The 23899-nt window shown below is 31.4% G+C and overlaps 1 protein-coding gene and 1 long non-coding RNA gene across 16 annotated transcripts in view; both read left to right on the forward strand.

Moving 5' to 3' along the window:
* The window catches only part of LOC105287946 (potassium channel subfamily T member 2), a 161017-nt gene that overhangs the window by 31336 nt on the left and 105782 nt on the right, over window positions 1–23899 (forward strand). Inside the window, exon 1 of one of the 15 annotated variants that reach the window (XM_026975566.1) lies at window positions 8115–8580. The exons of the other annotated variants lie outside the window; for them this stretch is intronic. The gene's annotated coding sequence lies outside the window, so the exon portion shown is untranslated. Of the gene's footprint in view, window positions 1–8114; window positions 8581–23899 lie in introns of those variants that run through there. 15 annotated transcript variants of the gene reach the window in all.
* LOC105287943 lies at window positions 5330–7178 on the forward strand. The gene is made up of 2 exons (XR_895520.3): window positions 5330–6141; window positions 6375–7178. It is a non-coding gene; the product is annotated as an uncharacterized LOC105287943 (long non-coding RNA).

The raw sequence follows: 23899 nt of genomic DNA on the forward strand, positions 1-23899 counted from the left end.
GAACATAATAATTGAAAACTTTAAGTAATGTAATCTATATATATAATATAATAAATTTTATATAATCGAGATATTACATTTCGCGAACTGTGATAGTATGTTTAAAGGATATCTATTAATGTCTCGCAGCATTATTATATATTATATATTATTGCTTTACTGTGCCTCCTTAATAGCCTGTTGCAACATTTATACCTGACAATTCCTAGTCAGTCAAGGAGATTTGAGTCACTTTTGTTATCGCGATATGAAAGTACATTGGAAGTTTCAACACATTGAAGCAGAAATTATTCTGTTCATTGAGTTATGTTCTAAGCTGATGGCGCCTTAGTTTCTTGACGTGATTGCATGAAGCAAGAAGATATTGATGTAAAAGATGAGAATAGATAGGCCATAAAATTTGCATCTATTTTCCTGAATAAAAGATGTGCTATATTTAAAGAGAAGATTTCGATAAAAGATTAGTCAAGAGATTTACGTGCGCACGACGCTATCTATCTATTAGATGTGCAAATTAATTCTTTTTTGAAAAAATTGACCTTTCTTTTTTTCAAGAGAAGATTCGTTAACTGCCTGATAAATGGAGAAAAGGATTGAAAAATAATGGCGAATATTTCGAAAATTGATATATATATTTTTGTAATAAAGATTCAATTATTTCAAAAAAAGCATCGAATTAATTTGCGCACCTAAGCATAAAATAATTAAACATACAATAATAATTTTTGAAAACACCTGAAGATATAAAGGATCATAAAGTTCAAAAACAAATCTTATTAAATTAAACTTTCAAAAATTAAATTAATTATAAATTTTGAAAATTTGCAATATTTAGCATTATTTTCTCCTTTAAATTTACCAAAGAACATTATTATTCACTGTTTTATGTAATACAGTATTACATCTGTGAACAAAGTACTTGCGAAGTAGAATTCTTTCTTTGTGTATTTTCTCGGTTGTACAAATACGCTGATGCTATTTGTTTAGTAATTACATAGCTGCTCCGTAATAAAGTTCCAAGTAAATTTATTTTCTTAAGAGATCGCGGTCGGAGCAACTTCTGATTGCATACACCTTTAACGCTTTGGTCGTTAAATCAGTAATTAGAAATTGCTGATCACGTTTAATTCTTTCCTTTCGTTTTTAAATAACGGTAAATTTGCTATTCGGAAAGGTAAATTATACTGAAATAATGAGGCAGCTGGAAAGCAGGATGCGGAACCGCTTTATGCGCGAGCTTAACGATACTTTGAACTTTAAAAGTCACACACAAACCGAATTAACTCGAGTGCACATTCATCGGCGGCCTTAAAGAACTTTGAGCGTAAGCATCTGTCGAGAGCTTTTGGATTTTCTTTGAAACCCTTTGAATAATCTCGCTTGTGCAGTAAGAATGATTATCATCAGTGGCTTTATCATTGATATTATCACACATATAGAATTTGGCTCCATCTCATATTCTCTTTCCCATACTTAATTTTTAAAAAGGCTTTGTTATCTCCCAGGTGGTCACACGAGATTATGCTTTATATCATACAATATATATCAAAGAGCAAGATCAAAGAACGAGACGTTGTTTTCGAATCGTAATTCTTGACTGACATAAATGCGTAAGTGCTTCATCGCATCGCAAATCATGTCGTCTCTTGTAAATTCCCGCAGGCTACCAAGACCAAAACCAAATAAAATTCTGCCGTCTATCTATACCTATCAGATGTTCTCGTAAAACGTATCAAACTTTTGCCGTTTATTTTTATAGTTTGTTTTTATATTTAGAATTGATTGATGCCTCTAACCATCTCCGACCGCGCTTCACCCCCGATAATCACGTGATACTGTCGCATACTGTCGAAGAAAAGTCAGCGAGATTCAAGATCCTAGGGATTAAGACTAAAAGTTCGAAAAAAAGTTTTTAAAGGTTTCAGGGAGAAAGGAGAGAAACGAAACAGAGCAGAGAACATTCGAGACAAATAGAACTTTACTAAAACAAAGGTTTACTAAACATAGGGAGGAAAGAAAAGGGTGAAGGGTTTATGTTTATGTCTCGATAAGTTCCAGCTGTTAGGTATGAGCAACTTTGCGAAACAAACAGAAATTTAAGCAGTCGCTGTGATTTCTTGCCGCTGCGTAACGTATCCCGCATATCGATTATCACGCGACTCTATATTATTAAGACAGAAAGCAGCGATTTGTTTTTCGAATAAAGAATAACAATTGTAATAAATTTTAATAAAAGTTTATTTAATTTATTTAGTGAAGATCTTTTATAAGATAAATTTCGTTATTTGCTCCTTCAGAGATTCAGAAAATTCAGATGATTCAAAAATTGCTAATTTAAAGTTTAATATGATAGCAGCTTGAAATTAATTGTACTGTAATTAACTTTTTTAAAAATATATCTGAAAAAGATATGCATTTTAGTGGAGTGCATTATATTTCTGGGACTTACTTTGTAAATTGTTCTTCAAGCTAAGTCAAGCCATTTAAGAAACGATTGTCATCATCTTCTGTATAAATATTATTAAAGTAATGGCAGAAAGAGAAATGAAAGCAATACTTTATCTTCAATTTTCTTTTCACTTAAATGTGCAGACTTTTAATTAAGCCAACAACTTTCTTCAACTGTTTCATTTTCTATTAATAAAAATATTAACACTACGAAAGTTAAATAACATAACATTGAATTAATATCTTAAACTAAATAGTAATATGCAAAACTTAATAAGTGATTTTTTTAAATGGTATATATTATGTATGTGTCTATTTTTTCAAGTTCCATAACTTTCACTCTTACCATGTAGCTACACTGAGAAAAATTTCCATCGGATAAACCGATTAAATAGTGTATCCTATTGTTACTCTTGTCTTCCGATTAAATGATGGATATGTCCGATTACCTTCATTGGATATGTCCGATCAGTTTCTTTGTCTTTTATACAATTTAATCGGATATATCCGTTTGTTACTTCCCGAGAAAAAATGGATATAATATGGTCAGATGTAAATATACATAATAAGATCCGAAAAGATCTGATGGCATATAAAATTTTATATTATTTTGTATAGTGATGTCCGAATTTTGGCGCGATATGATCTTATCTTAATGTAATCATGTTTGAACAGATCTGGTTTTATGTGCACTCAGATCTAGCTGAATATGATTGTATACAGATATAATCATATCAAACAAAATTTTACGTATTATTATATATGATCAAATAATATATGTTTATCGGATCTCTTCATACATATACAACTATAACGAGATCTAATCAAATATGATTGTAGTATAAAATATAAAATCATATCGCGCCAATTTTTTGACATTATTATATATCATCATATAAAATTAAATTAAATTTTAAATTTTCGGATTTTATTATACAGGGTGGTCCACTTAAATCGATCATCTTAGATATTTCACTTGTTTTTGATGATACGAAAAAATGTTTAAGGAAAAAGTTGCACCGTTCGAAGGGGCTATCATGATGACAGAACAAAAATGTTTTCAAGGCTATTTTTTTCAGAGATTCAAAGGTCAAGATAATTTTTTTAAATGGAACTACATATTTTTGTTTGCGCAATTTTATAGTCAACATCGAGAGGAGTTCAGCGACCTATGACAACATGACCTTTAAATGATCTTGAACGCGGGAAACAGAAAAATCAAACTTTATGCTCTTCAACACAAAAATTTATTTAAGGAGGTGTTCGAAATGATGTCCTCCGACTTCAATACATTTTCTAAGGCTCCATGGACGTTCTACTTATCGAAGCCACCTTAGATTTTCGACGGTCCAATAGTTCATATTTCTTCTATTTACTTGTCCATGGTTAGTGAACATTGATTCATCGGTAAACACTCTCATGTTCTGGAATTCAATGGAATGTAAGATTGAAATAATTCCATACATGTATTGTGTGAGTGTGTGTATGTGTATGTAAATATTTATGATCGTGAAATGCTTTCGCAATTCAGTTCATTTCCTGAGCTTCTCGATATAAGAGTTTAAATATGACTGATTATACGAAAGAGGAAAGAATAGAAATGCTTCTTATTTACGGTGAAAGCGGAAGAAGCTCTACAGAGGCGCAGAGAATGTACGGCCAAAGATACCCTGAAAAGCGTTTACCGTCTCGCGCTGCTTTTGACCGTCTTATTAAAACATTTCGTGAAACTGGAAGTGTTTGTTCACGTAAAAAAATGCGACCTCGTTTGCAAACTAATGAACCAGCAGAAGTTACTGTTTTGGCTGCAGTGGCAAATAATCCACATATCAGTTCTCGACAAATACAAAGAAATACTGGTATTTCCAAGACAAGTGTTTTACGCATTCTTAAACGCCACTCATTTCATCCATATCACATTGCATTGCATCAAGAACTTCATGGAAATGATTTTATTAATCGAATAGAATTTTGTCAATGGGCGCTACAACAGTTGGAGGTCAATGAATTCTTCTTCAACGGAATATTGTTTACCGATGAATCAACTTTCACTAACCATGGACAAGTAAATAGAAGAAATATGCACTATTGGTCCGTTGAAAATCCAAGGTGGCTTCGACAAGTAGAACGTCAACGTCCATGGAGTCTTAATGTATGGTGTGGTGTTTTACACAATCGAATCATTGGCCCTTTCTTTATTGATGGTACATTAAATGGTCAAAAATATGCTGATTTTTTGTCCCAACAATTACCAAACTTATTGGAAGAGGTGCCGTTAGAAACTCGTTTACAAATGTGGTATCAGCATGGTGGTTGTCCGGCTCATAACGCACGTGTTGCACCTACAGTTTTACACGAAATGTTTCCGGAACACTGGATAGGAAGAGGAAAACATATCAGTTGGCCAGCACGTTCTCCTAATTTGAATCCTTTAGACTTTTTTGTGGGGAATGTTAAAGAACACTGTTTACAATGATGTACCAACTACACAAGAAAACATGAGAGAGCGCATTTTGAATGCATGTGGTAGTATAAATTCAGAAATGATAGAAAGGGTAAGAGTATCATTTGTGCATCGTATTAGAAAATGTATTGAAGTCGGAGGACATCATTTCGAACACCTCCTTAAATAAATTTTTGTGTTGAAGAGCATAAAGTTTGATTTTTCTGTTTCCCGCGTTCAAGATCATTTAAAGGTCATGTTGTCATAGGTCGCTGAACTCCTCTCGATGTTGGCTATAAAATTGCGCAAACAAAAATATGTAGTTCCATTTAAAAAAATTATCTTGACCTTTGAATCTCTGAAACAAATAGCCTTGAAAACATTTTTGTTCTGTCATCATGATAGCCCCTTCGAACGGTGCAACTTTTTCCTTAAACATTTTTTCGTATCATCAAAAACAAGTGAAATATCTAAGATGATCGATTTAAGTGGACCACCCTGTATATAGCCAATTATGTATGATCATGTATGATCACATAGGTCCATTTTGTCTCGGGTTACTTTAATGTTTAATTGGATTATCCGATTAGATAGGCCATGATATTTTTCTCAGTGTACAAATTATCTTGTAATATTCTTTGTATAATACAGATTCTTGTAATATATTTCAGCGCTAGAAGCAATTTTGTTATCGAAAATCTTTTCAGAAATCGCATTGCATACATGGAAAATATGCAGCATAATATCAAGTAGTATAAAATAAATAAGATAAATAAAAAGAAGAAAGTAAATAATGAATTCTCAACAAATTATTGCGCATAGAAATTTTTATTATTATTAAAAAAAATCAAGTTTTTCTTTGGAAAGGAAGAGAAGCTGCTTCAGACATTCATATTTTGAAAAATATGCTACCAGCTTCAATCTAATATACATACTAACACTTTTTAAATCCAGGACAAATTTATTTTACATTAGGTTTATATGGAAGTATATTTTCTGGATGTACATTATCGATAGAAAAGTGTATTAAAGTACGTATTAAATTACAGATATACGTGAAATCTGTACATGTATCAATGATATACGTAGCAGTCGAGATGTTAACGAAGTTTATATATTATAATATAATAAAATGAAATGAAAACATAAATTTTATATAATGGTTTTTTATGAAGTATGTTATGATAAATGTAAAGATTAAAATATCAAATGATGATACAATAGAATGCAACTAACTCATGTAAATCCATGTAAGTCAAATAACAGAGAGATATGTTCTTTTGGAACAAGATAGGATAATATCTTTATCTATATATTTTTTTGTTTATTATAGTTGTTATTTAATAATGACCATAATAATTATAGTTCTACAATTTCATAAATACAATGTAAAGTTTTTACAATGTTATATAATTGACTACAAATCTTGAATTATTTCATATAATACTATTCTTGATTTTCTATTCTTTATTTATTTTTTTAGGTTTTTAGGTTGTATAAAAAAAAGAAAAATATGTGAAAACAAGATAATTATGTAAAACATTATACTCACGTATTCCCTATACAAGATATGGAAACATCATTAATATATTGAAAAGGTATAGGAAAGTTGAAGTATAGAAAAATTGAGAGGAAAGAAAAGAATACCTATGATATAACATGAGTACGTAAAGTGAGCTTGAATATACAACATCTTCCTTGCAAAACGGACTCTTCAAAAGATTCAAGGTACCTGGGTTCGCAGCTGCTTCGAAGAATGTTACAGAAATAGAAGATTGTAAGAAGAGGATTATGTGACACTTGGAAGAGTGTAGAATATATCAAAAGACATGCACAGAAGCACGATAAAAGACATGTGACGTATTCGCTTGAATTTCACTTGATAAAAATGGTGGTATATCGGAAAATCTTTAATAGAAGTATAAGTGGTTTTCCAAAAGCAAACGCTTCTCCTTCTAATGTAAACAGGGTATATCGTTCTACTAGTTTACGCAAGAAAATTCGATTCCGTTAATACTGTCTGCAATCTTCGTCAACTGCGAGAAGTTGTTACGAAATGAAGAGTTAAATTATATGACAAGTTAAAAAAATATTAGATTAGAACTGCTAACTTGGTTGGATGAGGAAAAGAAAGTAAATATTGGTTTCTCTAATTGTAATTGTAATAAATAATTTTATCAGATTTAATAAATGTACATATCATAATTTTTCTGAACATTTCTGAACATTTTCTGAACAAATCTCTAAATAATTAATGTCATTATTCTACTGTGCACTGCTATCTAAAGACTCAGTTTATCCCTCTTCCCTCTTTTTTGGAAAAATTCTTATTTCAAATTACATGTTTTATACAACAAATTGCACATTACATATAAATTCGATTCCGATTTATAGTATAAATCTCTTTAATAAAATACTATAAATTTCTCTTTCTTTCCAAAGAAAAACTTGATTTTTTTTAATAATAATAAAAATTTCTATGCGCAATAATTTGTTGAGAATTCATTATTTACTTTCTTCTTTTTATTTATCTTATTTATTTTATACTACTTGATATTATGCTGCATATTTTCCATGTATGCAATGCGATCTCTGAAAAGATTTTCGACAACAAAATTGCTTCTGGCGCCGAAATATATTACAAGAATCTGTATTATACAAAGAATATTACAAGATAATTTGTACACTGAGAAAAATATCATGGCCTATCTAATCGGATAATCCAATTAAACATTAAAGTAACCCGAGAAAAAATGGACCTATGTGATCATTTATAGTATAAATCGGAATTGAATTTATATGTAATGTGCAATTTGTTGTATAAAACATGTATAAAACATGTAATTTGAAATAAGAATTTTATACCCATTAAATCGTATATAAATCTATACGATACATAATTAAGTGTCATGATGTATTGTTGTTATTCGTGTGGAATAATAAATCACAGTATTCACTGACATTTAACATTTATGACATTAAATCTCGTGAGCATTCGATTCCAAGGGATGATCAAAAAAGGTGAACGGAAGACTGAAGGGAGTGAATCCAACCATGGCTAGGCGATTGTTTTTTAGAGCGTCTGCGCCCCTGGTGGTGCGAGAGAGTCAGAATCAGCACAAGCGGGTTGTCGAGCAGCCAGCCAGCCATCCAAGCGACCGCCGAGCGACCGACCAACCAGGAGGAGGCGCGGAAGCCCTCGGGATGCCAGTCGCTTCCGAGCCGTCGCGCGGTTGAGGTGCGAGCCCTTGTGTTTTGCGAGCTCCGCCGGCGTTCGACCTCGTGCACCATCCTCGCCCTCGGCTCGCACCACCCCCTGTCAATCGGCAGTCGCTGGCGCGCGAGCGTGCGCGATCTTCGCCACCGTCGCCGCCGCCACCGCCGTACCGGAAGAAGCGGCGATGCGCACGTGAGCGTTCCTCTTCGGGCTCACTATCATCAGTGACTACCAGACAATCGCGCGGACGCGATCGTGACAGGGGAGCGTGCGTGACGATTTCTCGAAAGAAAAAACAGGGTCAGTCATCTCGGTGTTGCGACTTGCCGGTTGTCTCTGCTCTTGTGCCGTCGCCGGCTCGCTACATCCTGGTTCGCCAGGGTCTCGGGAGAGATTATGGCGCCCGATTCCTGCGACCGGGTGCACTCGATGTCCAGTAGAAGGTCCTCCCGGGAGGAGAATCGATCTCGAGGTACATCCGAATGGCTGCTGCTAGTTCATATCTCACGTGAATTCAATCGTTATTTGAATCAATCAATTCCTGTCCTTTCGATAATGGAAAGTTTTCGTCGTCCTTTTATTGCTCCCGCATCACATCCATGCGATAAATGCGAACCTTCAGACCTATATCAGTAGTTTTCCTTTTTATAGAAACGTTTATACAGCTTCGCCGTATCACGCGAAACACGTGTAACTTCTTTTTGATGCACCAGTTAAAGATTAAAGGTCGAACTGCGGCACAAAGCCGCTGAGGAAATCCCGTAAAGAGGCTGGAGATCGTTCTCCGCACTTTTTATTACTTCATTCCTATCAGGGATGGAGGAAATTGTCATTTAACCTGAAGATAAAGTGGCGCTTTTAAATTTTCAATTAGATTCGAATAGGAAAATTGAGAGAATCTGATTTATCCAATCTACGTATCGATGGATATTCATGAATCAATAAGAAATAAAAACATTCAATTTACGTTGCACGTGCGCGTGAGCGCCATCTTGAGACGAGTACGACTTGGGTGCACCAAGCACCTGACGTTTATTTGCATATGATTTTCCTATTATCTCTCACAAAAGAACGAATTTAATACTTTTTTTTAATTTTTAATATCATTTAATTTGTGTGGATTCCATATTATAAAATATGTATATAATATGAATATAATATGGATATTTATTGTTTCCATTTATGTAATCTTTGAGTAATAGAATAAGAAATTAAATTTACAAAATTAAGATTTTATAATTAGATTCTTTTTCCTTGCATTCTAAAACTTTATGTAAGTATAATTAGAAGAAAATTATTTGACATAAGAACGATTGGAGTCTTAGCAAGTTGCATTTTAAAGATGTAAATAACAACACGTTATTTTGTACTTAATTTTTCAAATAAACTTTATACTAATCAATTTTAACCACCACAATTGTCAAAGTGCAAAAATATACAAGTTGCGTGAGACTATATGTATTTTTAATCAAATTTTACATATGAAGGATTATTCGCACATTCATTGCTTTGATTTGATATAGTTATTTTGGATTTGATATTTGATATCTGCTGTCTTGCAAGACAATATCAACAATTTGTGACTCCAATGAGATTTTGATATGCATATTACAATATATCATGTAGGTATTATTGAAAGTTTTAATCTAAATTCTGGTTATGTGTGCGCAAAGTTCTTGAGGGAATTGTAAACTTATTCTCTACGAAGCTGCAAAAGAAGTTTCACCATCGGATTGTCAGCCTTTCATCGAAGTTACTGAATTTATCTTTGTGGGACGCAAAGCGTGTTCTCCGATCTGTTGGATGCACGCGTATCTCGCGTCAGCTTTGAGCCAATTAGCAAGTTTGAAATAATTTATTACAATTAGCGTTAATTAACTTTACGTTGTTGTTACACAAGCAGTCCCGGAACTTTTTCAAGACTTAATAGACGTCTAAAAAATTATTTAGAATTTCTGTTTTTTATTCCGAGAGTTTTACTCTTTATGATTTAATTGTTTGTATATAATTATAATAATTATTAACAATTACTTATGAACAATTACATTATACAAATTGATAATAAATTTGATTTGATAGATTGTAGATAATATAATTGTAGATAATTATATTAACTATATAAATGATTGCACAATTGTTCTAATGATTACTCCGCATACACAGCTATTTACATTAAGACATTTTCATACAACTACATAGATTATGACAATTGATGGCAAGTGTCGAAATAAAGCGAAAACTCTTCTGGCACTTGTTACGGCAACTACTTTCATTCTTCACAACAAGCGACTAATATTTCACAGCGTTATACGTGACCAAAAATATCTTCGTGATTTTCTATGTCATGTTTGCAGTTGCACGCAACAGAGAGATCAGAGAGTCTGTGACCTTTCATTTATTAAACTTTCATCAAATTGTCCAAGTCATTTAAAAAATATAACGTTGTTTACAAATTTGTTTTCTGGACTGTCATTTAAACGACGACAGAACAATTTTTTCCTCTGCCATGCACAGAGATGTTTTTTTTTTATTTTTCTTGTTAGAGCAGGGTGCTTTAGGATCCAATGCAGTTTATTTATGATGAAGGTAAAATCTTGCTTTATTTTCTAATTGTTATAGAGATATATTATTTTTTTATTTTTAATGTTAATGTTAATTTTGTTAATTTTGATAAGAAAGTGATTATTTAATTAAGAAAATATTTCTCACAATTAAAGAAATTGTGGCAAACCAGGAGACAATCAGAGGAATATCAGAACTTACTGCGATTGAGAACTATTTTTATCTCTTTCATTCATTTAATTTCTCATTTAATTCTCATCATTACCTACTATGTGTATACACTAAACAATCTTATTATTCCGCATTGTCAGCATGACGTTGCTCTAGATCGGAATAAACGTTTGTTTATTCATCTATGTACGGGGCTCCAACTTGATTTCAGTGAATTCTAATCCTCGTGTGCATAGCGTGTAAATCATAATGATTATCCTGAATTACTTTATGTAACAAATACAACTGAATTAGATTACATAAAAACAACCGATCTATTTTATTATGTGTAAAAGATTTAGTCTTTTTTTGCACATTTTCGCTTTTTATGTGTATGATATAGCCAATACAATTCAGCCATCAAAATATTTGTCCTCGCTTTTTACGATTTTCTGCTATCTCTCGGATAAATTTCGAATTTATTTGCGAAAAAAAGATTTTCGTATCTCTGCCACGTCTTAAAAGTATTACTTAGTTAAAAAGTACTGCATCGATTGGAATAAGTGGCAATGCGAAGGCGCCAAGTTGGGTGAATGCCGCGTGCGGAAAAATGTTCATTGTCAGCCCAAGTGAAAAATGGTTTGCTGAATACAAAAAACATACATGGTTTTTCATCACGTTAACTATCGTTTTACAAAGTCATGTTTATCGTTAAATCGTGACATATAATATTTTACAAATTTCGATGCTAACTTTTCAAAACGTAAAAAAGTGAGAATTTATTAGAATTTGAATAATAATACCAAAAGCAAATATCAAAGCACTGAAAAAAGGACTAAAAATTTTGCATGCACCTAATATCTCATAATTTCTATATAATGCATTTTATAAAGCATTTAATGAATCATTTATAGTCTCGTGTTTATACAATCTTTTTTCTCATTTTTTGCTCATAGAACATGTTGCTATAAAATTTAATAGTTGAAACGTAGAACACCTTGTATGATACGTAATATTTCCAAAGATACTTATTGCGTGACTATAATGAAACGCTGATGTCAAGGAGGATTATAGGGGTTCGACCGCTCGAAATCAATTAGCTCAATGGACGTAACGATTGGATTCGTTCCGGTGAGACGGATATACGATGACTCCCCCAACGGCAGTTCAATCACGACCACAATATTATGAGGACTTAATCTTGTGACAGTGCTAATTATAATGAAGGGAGCCTACATTCTCCAAAAAAAGCCATGACTCGTGAAAAATTCTGTGTAAAAGAAGATGATTAATTGACTCTGCTCGTATTTGTTGTTTAATTGTTCATATTCTGTTATTCAGTCTGATTTCTATCGAATACTGATTCTAGCAGGTATGAAGCGTGAGATATTTAAAGATGGTTCTTATGAAACGCTTTTTATATCGCTTTTTTATATCCAAGGATATCCAATATCAGAGATAAGCTTAACTTTTCGTGTATTGGAAACAATGTATTATGTATTATATTTATTATAGAAATTTACACCTTTTATATTAATGAAATTCAAAGGATAAACAGCATCTAGTTTTTGTTTCTAAATAAATAATTGCAAACTCGAAAATTCGAAAAAGTTTTTAAATCTGAATAATTAAAACTGATGCTTTTCATTAATTTTTTATGAAGGCGCAAAATAAAATTATACATTCCTATTTTTACTGCTTACGCTTCTTGTGTTTATATGTTTTACTTTCTGTCGATAATCATAATTGCATTTCCTGCTTATTGACACATGTTGCAAGTATTTATTGAATCTTTCATCGTAGATAATAATGCTGTATTCGCAAAGCGCTCAATAAATCGTAAATAAAAAGTAAGATAACTTTACAGATGTGGAATGTTTAAACATATATTTGTAATTATTTATTTAAAATATATATATTTTATAATATAACAATTAAATCTTGACATACTTTTTTAAATACTGTCAGAATTATTTTATAAAATAAAATAGAGCAACGCATTGAAATTTAAATTTCTTAATTTTAACATTATTTTTACATATTTTTCTACTTTTATTCGTGGAATACATTTTAATCAGTTTGGGGAGGCATAGACGGATCTGTCGTTTTCTGCTTTTTATTGCAAAAATAAAATAACTCTGTGCATCAATTATATAAAATATTGTCAAAAGTTATCAGAAATTAATATACGCATACTACATAATTATCTTAAGTAAATCTCTTTTACTTTTTTTTGTTTATTCAATTTTAAATTTATTCAAATTAAGTTTCACTATTCAAATGACATCAGAATTCTATTTAAATCAATCATAAAGTGAGAATCATTTATTATTTAGTGAATTATATATGATTATATATGATATATTGTGTATGATATGATATGGTCTATTAAGTTGAACTGAATATGAAATATTGAAGAATTACAGTTCAAGATTCGCAAAACTTTCTAACGACGTCGATATCATGAATAAAAAATTAAATAGCTTGAAGTTGAAGAGAAGAGAACGAATTAAATTTATTAAAAATATAAAAGTAAAAAACTGTAAGAATCCATTCAAATTTGTCTCTCCAAAAGAACATCAAATCAATTAACGAATTGAGAGAAAGGCTTTCTTCTTTAAAACAACTTTGAATTTTCTTTAAATCTGAATAGAAATGGTAATTTTCTGACAAAACCTGTTTAATCCGATATATTTCTAAATAATATATAATATCTAACTTATATTACTGACATTTACTGCTTAACTAGATAGTTGTAAGTATCAAATGACGTTTTACAGAGTGTAGATATCTTGCCGAAAATATTGGATTATGGTCATGGTCATGGTCATTGTAGCTACTCAATTATTTCATATTGAAATTATTATTTTAATATTCAGTTACAAACAGACAGGAACATGATCCCGCATGTAATTTGCGAACTGTCATTCTTTCTAAATTCGCAAGTCAGAGCACGTATTATCAACGAAGACGATGTAACGCGAACGGGCACATGGCGCAAGTTTGCGCGATGCATAATTAATGGAACCACAGAGCGACTTTCACAGGTTGACGGTTGCAACCAGGATTAATTGAATTAAGTTGAAGTAACTCGTAGAGTTAACATTGGCTTTTGTTGCGAAATGAATAATACTTTTAAAAGAATTAAGATATTCAGAGCTGCCGCGTAATATTGATCTGAAGCAACAAAACAACTTGTTGACTACACATACTGCAGATTTAGTACAAATAAAGTACATTTTTATGTTTTAGTTAAAGTTATAAATTATAAATTAAATAATCAATTTTTGTTGTATTATGTATTTAAGTGATGCGTTATTGTTGTAACAAGAAGATAAGTTTGTTTAGTTTTTTAAGATATTCTTTATAAATTGTTGGCATGCAGTTAATGTATGAAAAATTCGTCCGTCCATCAGACATTGGTCAGTGTCCGCGATTAAATATATACATTTGAATATAATTTCTTGGCGAAATAAAAATGATTTCTAGATTCTTTATAAAGTTTAAGTAAATTTTTGATTATAATATATTGAAAAATTATAAAAGTAAAAAAAACTCTAAGAATGCATTTAAATTTGTCTCTTCAAAAGAACATCAAATCAATTAATGAATTGAGAGAAAGGATTTTAAAAAAATTTGAATTTCCTTTAAATTTGAACAGAAATTGTAATTTTCTAACAAAACTCGTTTAGCCCGATATATCGATTGATACAAACGCTTAAATTTTGGATGTTTATTTGACGTTGATCGCGTTTTATATTTCACTAGTCTAAAATTTCAAAGTTTACTATAGACGTTACCAAGGGTTGCAATATATTTACATTGTTCGATACACATTCGAAAAATATTGTGGATCTGATAGGTTTCGGTTTGAATTGAACATTTGACGATTAAATAAAGTCCCGTGTCTGATTCTTTTTATTATATGATATAGTTGCATTCAATCTTGAAAAAATTGTTTGTAGTAAATTCAATATTTGTACCGCAAGAGAGTGTTTTTGATGCGATACTTTATGCTTAAAAAAAAAGCTTGCAATTGATCTCTATAGCGAGTTACAGTTACATACAGGTTGATTGGAAGTATCGCAGACGCGTGATGATTGGTTCGATTCTTGGGATATCTTTTCTTGCGCAAATAATTCAGAGATAATTCCGTTCAATTCAGTAGGGTAAATATTTGATGAAGTTTATATATCTTTTCTGAGATCTAATTTTCATATTTGAAAGATATTCGTTAGAAGTTACACAGTTGTATACCTCGAAGATGCAACATTTGTTTATTTGCGGTTTAAGAGTTTTTTAACTATACTATATTAGGGTTTAGAATATTTCACAATTACGTAGATGAGAGAGAAAGACAAAGAGAAAGAGAGAGAGACAGAAACAGAAAGATTAAATATTTCTCGATATCTCATTGCAGCTTTCATACCTTATATATGAAATATTTTTATAAATTTTTTTATGGAGACAGAATTATATAAAAAATTTTTATATTCTAATAGAAATGTTAATTGAGACTTTTACTTATGTTATTGTTATGCTTGTGTTGCGATGTTCATAATTTGATTAAAAGGAAATTTGTTACTGCGAATTGTATTCTTTATTATATTATCATTGTTTGTTTTTGTGAAATACCTATAATTTCACAGTATTAATGCCACAATACTCAAGACATGTTTGAATTATACGGATTAAATAGAAAATGACTAGTGTGAAAATACAATTTAAAAACTATCAATATATTACATAAATGATAGATGCAATATTTAATTGATATAGCAGACATGATATATTATTATTCTTTTATATTTCTTACTTTATTTTTTAAATTTTCGTATATTTTTGTATTATATTTTTATCAGTATGATAAATAGAACATGCTAAAAAATCGTAATAATCAGATGTAGAAAAAGATATCGATTTCTAGCAAAAGAAAAAAAATACAGTACACGCACATTGTACATAATTAATTAGTTGGAGAAGTTTGAAATATATCGTGAAGTTCAAGAAACACGGATTTTCTCTTTCAGTGTGTATTGCTACTAATAATTTGATTTTAATAATTTCTAGTAAAACCATTGTTATGATGTTTTATATTTATTTATTATAAAATAGGAGATATTTAAAAAGATATTATATTATATTATAACATATAATATAAAAATTAAATTTATTAAAAACTTTTTAATGCGTCACTTTTGTCGCGAGCGAATTAGATCGAACATGATACAAATAGAATCAAATACTAACGAATACGGATTTATTATGACGGGTTTATTATACATATATTCTCTAAGCTTTAACAGTGCAAATTTTTCTTCTTTGCTCGGAAAGAGACGGGAAAGAAGCTTTTACGAGCATTTTATTTCTAATCTCCTGTAGCGCAAAAAGCTCTAACATCGGAAAGATGTTACCGAGGCAACGAAGCATATCTAGAATTCATCATCAAGCCGACCCTCAATATCCTGCAGCGTTTTTTATTGAAAAAGAAGATCAGTTGGCACATATACTTGTTACGTGGTGATCGTGTGATAAAGGCTCCAAAAATAACGATTCTTTCATCTTATCGAGAACTGTTCAATGTGATCTCACCATTCTAGACCGATTTGATTGATATTCTCACATCAAGATGTGTTCTTCGATTTTGGAAAACAAATTCACAGCTTTGTATGCGCATAAGGATTATCATATTTTTGTCTCGTTTTTTTATATTCTAAGTTGTCGATTGGTGAATACATTTTAAAAATCTTTACGGGGTCCATAGCAATAAAGTGATACATGGTATCAGTATTGTGGACATATCTATATTCTCCAATCGATGTACATACTCTATTATTTTGAAAAATTGAGTTGACTTACATTGTACAACTTGTTAACATAATGTGTAAATTAAGTAGATATATGTTATTTATGTTTTAAAAGAATATATTTATATGATACGCAAATAAATCTCATATTTGTAATCGTATTTTTAAAGTCAGTCTGATGCAATGATATGCATTTGCACTGCTACAGATTAAAGCCCATGAAATAACATCTATTGGATACTATAATGGAATGTTTATTCTCTTTATTCTGTCAAACGATGTAATAAATTATATTTAGTATTTCGCGAGGCCAAATCGCTTATGTACTATGCGCATACCTTTACGTCAATTTACGTACAATAGCCTTTAAGCGCATTAGTATGCATTATTGTGTGTGTGTGTGTGTGTGTGTGTGTGTGTGTATGTGTGTGTATGTGTGTGTATGTGTGTGTATGGGTCCAATCACATTCATTATTATACATGTAAAATCAAAGATTTAATTCGAATTTAATTAATCAGAGTCACGTTTTGCCTTTTATTTTAACGTTTTGCGCGCTAACAAATAAGTTACGCGGCGGATAAATGACATCCGCGACTAGCGAACAATAAAGCGAACAAACGAAGAGGTAACAGATTGCAAAATGTTGAAGGCTGAGAGCACCGCGAGTCGGGTTGACTTCTCTAATTAATCCAGCTTTTACCTAGCGTGTTCATTGTCCGTACCAACGAAGGCGTCGTAAATACGGAAGCGTCTAATGGAAAACGGTGAAAAGCAGGATGGAATCGTGCTCATACTCGACAATAGTACGCGACATGCGATTCGGGAAATCGTAGTACACTTCTGACTTTTAATTTCGCAGTCCAAGAGGAGCTAAGCTACACACTCTTTTGTGCTTATTCTCATCATCTCATACGAATCATCGATTCTTCGTGCGCTTGTATGTGTAAAGTTAGAGTCCTTAGAGCTTCAGTCATGTACATTAGGATATATTAAAAATATATAACGTGTTCTCCGTGCATATTTTATTTTTTATGTTAGGAAACAAATCCGAAATAAATATCGGTGATCTTAATATCGGTGTATAAAGATCATTCTGAGGCATTTTATGCTTCTAAAAGATAAAGTTGTAATTATAATTAAAAATGAAAATTAAAAATAGTCTGTTATATATCCGCTGAAGAAGATCATAACGTTCGATGAGTATTGTACTATAATTAAATGATTAAGATATATTGACAACTGCGGTTTAGGTTCTGCTTGCTCTTATATTTTTAGATAAAACTGAAAGTATATCATCAATGCGGACGTGTTGTAAATTTTTGTTAACACAAATTTATTGACGCAAACAGCAGGTGGAAATTCCAAAGTTGCAGTTCTTTGTTGATACCTCTTCTGATTGAAACATTCTTCGATTAAAATATGTAAGAATTCAGTGCACGTATCGCGTTATTGAGAAATTGAGAAGACACACTAGCAAAATAATTTTATATGTGTTACAAAAGCACACAAAGGATTGAAAAATGAATGCAAATGTCATCATCGAGTTACGTAACTTATGTTCATATTCCGGGTGCACCACTATCAAATGAACGCATCAACGCGCGGATCAATGTCAATTGATGAGTTTGTTTTTGAAATTCAGATAGAATCGGAAACAGTAGCTGCGTGTTTGGCGTAATCAGAGAAACATACATTCAAACGCGCATCTATACAAATAAACGCGTGTGATAAATGCGTATCTATGCCGATGTGTAAGTTTATGCTCCAGTTGTGGTTTTACGTGAAGAAAGAAAGATCCATCTCACCGATGTTAATAATCATTGATCTAAAATTAGATGTAAATATTTCATTTTATTGTTGAAATTTTTAGGTTTATTTTACTTAAAGTTTGGATCATAATATGCAATACATTATTATCTGCAATTTTTCAAATAATAAAACGTGCGAGATACTCAGCACTTTTATAATAATTAAAAAAAGTTTAATTTTGAAATTTGAGAAAAAACGAATCTAAATTTTTATTATGTCTTTTTTTTAAATAAAATGAACTTTACTAATTAACTATTACCAGTAATAGTACAAAATAACTACTTTTAACATAATTATATTTGTAAATGAAAGAACTTGTTTGCATTTTTGTTAATTCAAGTAAGTAAGCACGTAATAGGACGTATATCGCATTATCACGCAATGTATTAAACAAGATGAGCTGTTTTTCTGTTTTCTCATTATGTACGTAATTATGCTGTCCATATATCTGGTAAAAGTGTAATTAAATTACGTCGCGTAAAACGTTCATTAACTGTTTCATTGTCATGGCGACAGCAAACTTAATAAAGCATGTAACATGTTTTAAACCATTTTTTATTATACATATAAATGGCATATGAGAGTTTTTGATCTTTCTCTGTTATTTTCCAGCACACACCATAGCTTTTAATTTCATACACATTATGTTACCGATCGATAACAAAATGTAGAAAAAGATAGAAAGACATATATCTCCATGGGGAAATATCTTCAAGGATAAACTTTATATTATCGTAAAGGATAAACTTCATTTTTGATCATCGTTATATTCAATAAATATAACAAAATCAAATATTATCGATGGATTGCTTGAATTTTTTAAAATGTTACCTACTGGAATGGAAAAGTCATATCGTGTGTGCTCGAAATTTTTTTGGTGGAATTACTTTGATATAAAAATCTATAATTGAATTCTTTGTAGCTAGAATTGAGCGACTATAAAGTCGGGCAATTTTAGCGCCGATGTTCTTTGGCACCGTAATGCTTGTTAATAGACCCTCTGTGCGTGTATGCTCTTTTGAAATTATGCTCGCTCGTGTGAAAGACGTAAAATGTACGCTGCGCGCGCGCGATTGTATAAATTCATGACACGTATACGAATGTATTCTGCACGTGTTTCATATAATAACGTACGCGGTACTAAGTAGGCCGAATTTTGCGATGTTGAATGATTCGTGCATCAATTCCCAAACAAATGACAAGTTTTATAGATTGCTCGAGAGAGAGCAACAATCCATTGAAATTACAAATGGAATATATATGAGCCAAAATTATTGTGACAAAACCGAGTTAGCATAAGAATAGAATAATGGATATTTTCATGAAAACGAGATCTAAAGTTATATTAAGTTATATTAAAATTTAACCTTAATAAAATTATTAATATCATAAATAATTTTAATCTTGAATTAATTTTAAATACACTTAACAGAAAATTAATCCCGTAATAATCGCCTCACATGACTATGCGATTAAACATACAAACATGGCTATATGAGTATACAATCATCTCTGGTTATAATGTTTGATGTGGCGGATCGATCTTTGAGACAGGAAGGGTTCATGTGAGAATGCTGTGTCAACTTGCGTGTCGCAAGCAGTCGATGTTATAAGTGACTCAATCTTGCTGCAACTGTCAGTCAAGAACGAGGTCAGTGTAATACCTTCGCGGGATACGATACGCTTTTCCTAATTGGTACTTTCGCAATGAGGATTGCTCGTTTCTCAATACTACTCTCATGAACTCTCTTTTTTTGCATCACGTTGATCTTTCTGACTCTATCATCTTTCGATCAATCCGTGCGAATACTGCGATTGAGTTTAAATCTGATTCAGGAAAGTTATTCAGGAAATTCAGTCAGGTACCATACCACTAAGTTGCTTCGAAAGCTTCCAGGCGCACGATTGCATCCGATGAATGCACATTTCTACTCGAAGGAAACCACCAATAGTTAACCAGTATGAAACAAGAAAAAATAAAAAAACTACCCTATAAAGTCATGACCATTTCTGAATACTCTGTTATTTCGTCTATTCATGTCAGGAATATTGTTCCTTAAGGAAATATTCTCACATGAAAATATATGATTAATATTATGATAATTATAATTATAATTATTTAAAGTTTAAATAATAAATTTTAAACTGCAAGCTGTCTATATACACATATGTGGCTTGTAATCTGATAAACATTGCTCTCATTTTATAAATATTATAAATATTTAAACGTGTTTATTAAATTTATTGATTAAAATTTGATATAATTATAATTTTATAATTTAAAAAAATTTTATCTGTATTGGAATATTTTTTAGTTTGTTAATTTTAATTTTTAGTTAATTAATATAATTAATATATCTGTTTATTTACAGAAAAAGTAGAAGAAGATTTAATGTACTTTAATGCATCAAAGAAAATAAAGCGGTATTTAATAATTTTAAATGCCATAAATTTTTTCGCTACCATTTTAAGATTTTAAGATTTCTTATCGTCTTCAAGAAAAGACCGGAGCGCTTAGGGAAACGTTTAGGGAAGAGATAAAAGGCAATTCTTATATTGTTTCTGCAACATAGAATAGCACAAGAAGTAGAACGGGAAAGAAAGTGGCAATTTCATCTGTATAGACACTTATCTAAAAATAGAGAATGAATAACAAGAATTTATCTTATCAAGTTTAAAAGCATAAATGAGAATTTCCTCTCTAGTGCTTTTTTTGAAAATTTGAATACGAAACTATTGAATATTTTAAAAAATATTTTTAATATTTGAGAAATGTGACGCACTATTATTTCGTGAAATTTGATTTCTAAGCAAATGAAATCTGTGCTTTTTATAGTTTTCATAACTTTCCACAGTTCGTATGTTTATAATAGATCTCAATTTGTATGGTATATCAGAATCAAATGAAATTCTTTCGAAATTTAGTAGAGAAATTGCGCTCGGCAGAATAATTGACTTACTGATATGTGTTTATTGAAGTGTTCGCAAGATTCTGTGCATCTTTGTAATTCAATTTGCGGAACTTATACAATTTACTCTGTGATGATTTCTGAGACTTTTGATAATGATGCAGGTAATGATGGTAACTTATGTGTGATATTAATCATTTGAAAAGAAAATATATATTTATTATTATGTTTTAATTTAGAAGAATTGATTTCTCTCTTTATAAATGTATTCCGTTTTCTATTCTAAATTTCTATACAGATTATGATTTGAACTTTATCTTAACCTTGTATAAATTTACGTGATTTACATAGAAATTATGTGTAGGTGTGCTTCAATTATCATTGATACGCCAAACTATTTCATCAAATTGTGCTTCTCGATGTTTCTCTCGAAAAATAACGGAAAATGACCTTTCGCAAAGCGTGTCAGATCAGATTTAGGATTTGGCAGATTTATCTTCCCCTCGTGTGAAAACATGCAAATCAACAAATCGGCTGATCCGTTGTAATCAAGCGACTTCAAATGACAATTCATTAGTTGTGTTCAAGCGGCGTCATTACATCACCACGATAATTGAGTCTTCGCTTAATTCCGACCTTGCATTGAGATAGTAACAGCTTTCGTAGTTTGAGGGTCTATTATTGCCGGATTAGCTGTACATCCGGTCGATTTGAATGTTAACTGGCGACCTACATTTTCGGCGAGATTACGAGGAAAGAACGTCTTCATAGATATTCGTTGTAGCGTTCGTATAATACGTTGAAATTAAAGCGATTCCATCCAAAGTATAGCAGCACTTTAATTTCATTCAACGGTATTGTATAAACAGTTTTGATTTCTATATCCTTAATGCGAACATATTTAACATTATGATATTGTAACATGCATTATTGTAGCTTGGAAGAATTATAAAAAACGATACAAAATATTTAAATTATTTTTTTACATATTCTATTAATTAGGATATCAAAAATATTTGGGAGGAAAATTAAATTACTTAAGTAATTAATATAGAAATATTCGGGAGGGAATTACTTAGGTAATTAATTTAATATATTAATTACTAAATAAATACATAAAAAATAAGTATTTACGTTCCAGGAAGAGAATAAAATAACTTACTATTATATCAATCTAATTAAAAATCAAGCATGGTTCTTGTTGAGTAACGAAAAACTTTCAAAATGTTTTCGGTTTATTATTTTATTCAAATTCATTATATAATTTGTGTTTTCGGAACGCTCGAGAAATCAATCGGATGTCTTCAGTATCTTCTTTGCATCGCTGCAGCTGTTTGGAATCTGCTCAAGAAGGAGGTAAAATTACATAAACTCCTCTGCTGTAAATGTAAACAGATCTGTCTGAGCGAGAAAATGGAATCCGTTTCTACCGATTCATCTAAGGTTATTCGAGCGACGTCACTCAATCCGTGAATATAATCGTTTTCTTCGTTGTTGTTTAATCAATGTGTTTAGTGTTCATCGCACATTTTTATTCCAAGCTATATTCCCTTGTATTCCGATACAAATATTATAGTTCAGAATCTGAAAAAAGAGGAACTTTTATAATGATATTTGCGACCGACTTAAGAAGAAAACTTTTTCCATTATAAAGTGCGTTGCATTTTTATAATTATGTTATTGTCTTCTTTTGCTTCGTCGTCCCAAAGGTTTACAACGAACAAACGTATTCGCATTGCAAATCTCGTGTTGTTTTCCGTAGAAATCTTGAAAACGAAGAGATAAATCGGTGCGTGCAATATCGCTTTATTAGAGGTTTGTAGTTGCTGTTGTCATTGCACCGCTATATCTTGGACTTCAATTTGATCCATAGCTTCGAGCACTCAAGCACGTCGTCGTCATCGTCATCGCCATCGTCGTCGTCGGCATGCTTTTCCGATGGAGGCGGAGCTGGATGAAAAGCTTTGCAATTAATCGGGTATTCTCTGTCCCCGCAAAATTAGTAGACAGACATTAGACATAATTATAGGCAACGGAAGGATCACGTTGTAATTGTGCATTGATCGATTCTTCGACGGCGAAATACCGCACGTAATCGAATCTGATTCGGCTGCATTCCTGCATGAAATCCGGGATGAAAGCATTTCTAGGTCTAACGCGGTTTCCAATCATCGGTTTCAGATCGTTGAAAGCCAGTTAGCACAGTTACCCATGCTTGTTATCAGCTTAGCAGACCAGGAACGAAGAGATACTCACAATCAGATGTTATTTTTCCATTGGTATTAGCCAACCAAACAGAGCAAAATTCAGCTTACGATTTGTTATCCTCGTAAACCTCCGTATCGCAATATGCTTTATAATTTAATAATAGCAAGGAAAGTCATTTTTACGCGCTCTTGGGGGTATAATTACGAAGTCGATGTGCGTGATATACTTTTTCATCGCAATATCGACAAGTAAAGCACGTTAAAGGCAAAATATTCGATCTTAAAAGTTGAGCTCGCCGTTCATTTTGCGCAAGAATTGCTGCCACGTAACTCTCTTTTCTCTCTA

Source organism: Ooceraea biroi, chromosome 2 (genome assembly GCF_003672135.1).
Source record: "Ooceraea biroi isolate clonal line C1 chromosome 2, Obir_v5.4, whole genome shotgun sequence".
Lineage (NCBI taxonomy): Eukaryota > Metazoa > Arthropoda > Insecta > Hymenoptera > Formicidae > Ooceraea > Ooceraea biroi.